The sequence below is a fragment of the Acanthisitta chloris genome, unplaced genomic scaffold, assembly GCF_000695815.1.
Source record: "Acanthisitta chloris isolate BGI_N310 unplaced genomic scaffold, ASM69581v1 scaffold20783, whole genome shotgun sequence".
Classification (NCBI taxonomy): Eukaryota; Metazoa; Chordata; class Aves; order Passeriformes; family Acanthisittidae; genus Acanthisitta; species Acanthisitta chloris.
Genome location: NW_008664544.1, coordinates 16,524 through 21,403, shown reverse-complemented (window position 1 = coordinate 21,403; position 4,880 = coordinate 16,524).

The window sequence follows — 4,880 nt, the reverse complement described above, 5'->3', positions numbered from 1 at the left end:
TTGGCACTGCCGAAGGAGTTAAACCGGCATTCATGGCTGCAATCTGTGCACAGCTGAGCACGGAGCCATCGTGGGCTGGTCTTTCCCCGGTAGCTGTAGATGTAATTGAGTCAGATGGGCATTCAACTGGGTCAGCAAGGCAAGCTGTTTCTGCAGCCCTGCGAGGGCTGCGGGGAGGTGGCAGCACTCTGCCACGTGCTGAGGTGTGCAGAGTGTCCCCGACTCCTGCTGCTGGGGGAGTCCTGTCCCCAGGGGTGATCCACACCACCTCCCGGGCTTCATCAGCAGACTGGGGAGCACGAGAGTGACCTCTGACCGGACAGCTGCGTGCTCGCCCTGGGCTCTGATGGTTCTCCCATGAGCTCCTGCGGGAGGGTCCTTTGGGTCTGGGGTTTGGTGCATCCTTTGCAGCTGCCCCTCAGGCAGGGCTGGGACCCAGAGCTGGGACCAGTAAGCAAAACCCATCCCGGAACCCTGGGTGCAGCCCTGAGATTAATGTGGGGAGTTATTTATGGAGACATGTTTGTAATGGGCCCATGAATTCATGGCACTGTGGCGCTGGGTGCTGCTGCTGCAGCTGAAATTAATGCTCCTTAAATCACAGCCCGCGCAGCCGCCCCAGCGTGCCGGGACAAGGACAGCGCCGAGGACAGCAACGCGTGGCACAGCAGGCACAGGGCTGGGGCATTCCCTGTGCCCACACTGGGTGCTGCTCCTGGCACTGCTGCCCTGCCCATGGCAGGTCCCTGTGCTGACACTCACTGCACGAAGGGTTAACCACTAACCTGTTTTATTCTCCCCACACACCTCTGCTTAAATGCAAAAAGAGAAAAAAAAAAATCTCAACAGGGTGTTGTTCACTCTAAAAACCCTAAGCATGATTTGTGAACTCTCACAGCCTGGGTAATCTCATCAGAGTAATGGGATTATATTTCAAATCACCATGGCCTGTTCATTACACATTTAAACTCCTTTGACAGAGGAAAAGTTAAATAAAATGTGTGCGTCAGCCCTGGTTGACTTTCCCAGTTCTCTTTCTTGATTAGACAAACAGATGCTGAGCTCCAAAATGAAAAAATAATGTGCTCATTTATTCATTTTTCTGACAAGTCACAATAGATTTTTAAGCACAAATGAGGCCCCTCCCCGGGAGGGAGCGCCGAGCTGCTCACCGCACTGCCATGGGCGGTGAGCTGGGCGCAAGGTGTGGGGACACTGTGCCAGGCCCTGCCACCGCTGCCCGCCAGGTTCCCGGGCTGAGCAGTGCCACCACTGTGGGCCAGGTGGGCCAGCCCCACCACGGGCATCCACGGACGTTTGTGCATGTCCCACCCGGCTCTGCTGGCCCGGCCTGCAGTGTCCCCAGGCAGTGCTGGTGCTGCCAAGGCCATGGGCAGAGTGACCATGGGGATAGGTGCGACGCAGCCACGCCGAGCTCTGCCAGCTCCGTGTGCCGACCTCTGCGCGAGCGCCAGGTGTGCCATGGGGCCGTGGCAGAGCTCGGCCCAGGCATGTGCCAGTGCCCTGAATTCCGCGTGGGAGTCCTTCAGCCCTCAGCAGAGCACACGCTGCGCGAGGCGTTGGGGCTGAGCGGGCTGTGCCACCTCCCCACCGGGCATGAGGGTCTTGTCCCGGAGCACCAGAGCTGTCCTAGGGAGCTGAAATGCCAGATCATTAGGAATACACCAGCAAACCCCATTATTGTCAGGAGGCTGCAACTGCGTACAGTAATGAAGCAATTATTAATGAGCAACTGCGAGGCTGTCATTAATTTCAGCTTTTCAGGATCACAGACTAAGGCAAGTTAAATGCTGCAGCAGAGCTGGGCTGGGCTTGAGCAGGGCTGGGCTGAGCAGGGCTGGCTCCAACCCAGGTGGGCACAGTAGGATGTGTTGCCATTCCCACCATGGGTGGGACATCCCATACCCACAATGCCAGTCCCAGCCCTGTGCCCGCCCTCGGGCACAGGGAGTTCCTTCCCTCTGGTGCCAGCACCAACCCCCTTCGTGTCACCAATAGTGTCAGGGATGGGACAGGGTGGTGGTGCTGCTCCATCCAGTGTGGCACGGACATGGTGCCGGAGGCTCCGGCGCTCCCAGGGGCTCAGCTCCCCCACCAGTGCCAGCCCCGTGCCGCAATCTGTCACGGGCTGGGGCTCGCCTGCGCTGCAATATGTACCTCGTGTCTGGGCTGTCATCGGACATAATTCCTCCCTGCTGGCACATTGCTGATTTGTGCATAAGTGATGCGTGCAATCCACCTGAGCCGGGAGTCAGGGGTGCCTCGATCCGGCGCTGTCAGGGCAGAGTGTTTTAGTGCCTCCTGCGATTAGCTGGAATTGACAGGCCCTGAGAGCGGGAATTGCACAACAGGGGAATTAACAGCCAGGGCTGGAGTGGAGTGTGGCACTCGTTTAATCTGCAATTTATCAGTTTGCGTGGCTCCTTGTCGCAGCCGGAGATTACACTCCAAAAAGAGACGGTGCCTTCTTTTTGTGATTCCACCTGACAGGGACAGGGCAGAGCAGCGTCGGAGGCCACTGGGAGAGCTGCTCCCGTGGGAAGGGCTCCCTGGGGAGGGATGAGGTGGGAACGGTGCCCATGGGCTGGGCACGGCAGGCACAGCAGGCACAGCAAGCACGGCGGCAGTGCCTCCCCATCCCGTGCCCGCTCGGAGTTTGATAATGTCATTAAAGGCTGATAATGGTTTCCAGGAACTCTGCAGCCTCTCCGCGAGGTGACAGCCTGTAAAGGCAGCGTGACAGATAATGTATTCTGCAGGGGTGCAATAATGTGACTCCGAGCACATTAAACTCCTCTCACGTGGGTGACACACACCTTCCTCCTCGCGCGCACTGCCATCCCTGGGCACAGGCAGCGGTGCCCCCGTGCCAGCCGCGCTGCCCTTCCCCAGCACCAAGGTGTTAAACCACACGAGGCAGATGCTCCCACTGCATGTGGGTGATCTCCTTGGCCTTCCTTGGCGTCCTGCTCTGAGACCGAGAACCTTTATCCAACCTCGCGGTATCAAAAGATTATTTATAATGAATTAAATACGTTTTTAGCAGCTTCTTTCCACGCTTACTGCCACACTCTCACTGCCACTTCAACTTAATTAGAGAGGTTCGCTAAAGAGATGGGAATAAATGCATCTCTAGGAATATATCTATGTCGAAATGAAGAAAGCCGCCACCGCAGGTCAGAGCAGTCCTTTCAATTTATTGCCCTGGTACATTCATTTGTAAATAGCTTTGCCTTGCTGGTTTCTAAGTGCAAGGCTAATGTTGGAGTGCTTAAATTAATAGTGACGCACACCTTTCATTATTGCTATTAAATTAGGTGCTGGGCTTTGATGGATTCACTTGTTGCTGAACTAAAAGCCTGGTGGATGTGGGTGTGTGTATCCATTCGGTTTTACAGCAAGTTTAGGTCCTAATGTCACGGCAGGCAGAGCCAAGTGGGTCCCTCCTCAGCACACTCCAATTAGCAGGAGGCACCTCCCGTGCCCTCGCACCGGAGCTGGAGCTGGGCAGGGTGCCCCTCACCCTGCAGTGCCCCTGGGCTGTGTTCCAGGGCCAGCACCCCTCAAACTGGGGGAGCTGGTCCTCCTGGCATCGCCCTGGTACCCAAGGGCTTGGTGGGTCCGTGCCATTGCCTCCCATGGGCACCAGCCCCACGCCACACAGTGCCCACCTTCCCACACTTGGTGCATCGCGGAGGGAGACAGACACAAACTCCCCCAAGTCCCTGCAGATTTGGGGTGCGGTGCCACCTGGCACCTCCGAGCGCTGACGGACGCGGAGCCTGGCGCGGGGTGCCCATGGGGGGCGGTGGGTGCTCAAGACCCCCAGCCCTGGCACCCTCATCACCCTAACCGTACTGCGATGTTCGCTGCTGGCAGCGCCACCCTGTTCTGCCCGAGGACCTGGCGCTCCGCTCGGGAGCTCCGAGCTGTGCTGGGGCTGCGCTGCCTTTGTTCTCCGTGCGGTTCCCACTCTTACGGTGCCACCTTCAGGCTGATCGCAGCCCTCCGGCTCGGGCTGCGCCTCCACCGCGTCCCTGTCCCCGTCCCTGTCCCCAGTGAGGTGCCACTAACCCCCAGTGCACCTCTCCCATCCCGGACACGAGGTTCTCTGACATTCGGGATCTGGTCAAGCTAGGCAGTTTTATCCCAGAGAAACAGCTCAGGGAACTCTTTTGGGGTCAATTTTTTATTCCTGAAGAAAGGCGTCCCCAGACTCTCCGTGCTGGCTCTGGCAGCAGCTGTGGCACCCATTGGTGGCACTTTCTGCCCTGTGCCTCGTGGCTGGTGAGGACCAGCCCTGCCCTCAGATATCAGGGCTGAGACCCCCAGCCAGGGGCAGTGGGCAGAGCTGCACAGCATCATCCACCCATGGGCTCTCCAAGCAGCTGGCATCAGCAACCAGGTCACCGTCTAGCCTGAGGGACAACATCCCTGTGTCCAGAGCTGGGGCAGAGACATCTGTTCAGTGCAGTTTCCCTATGGACAGCAGGAAGGAGTGGGATGTAGCTGACCCCCCTGGCTGACCCTCCCAGCCACGCTGGGGACAGTGGCAGGTCACACTGGTGCTCTGTTCCCCTCTGGCTTGGGCAGTGTTGGGCACACAAACTTCCCTTGCGCTTTGGCACTTTAGGGACGATAAATTCCTAATCAGCCCCAACCCCTTTGTGATGTCCTCTGCAGCAACACTCCAATAACTAATTATAAACTACAAATACTGATCAGGTTTTGTGCCCTGCACCAGTGCTGACAATCAGAACATCAAATTTATGATGGTGGGATGCAGAACCTGGTGAGATGAACTGCTCTGCTTTTAATCAGCTTTATGGGATGATAGGAAGCATTGATCGACAAAGACA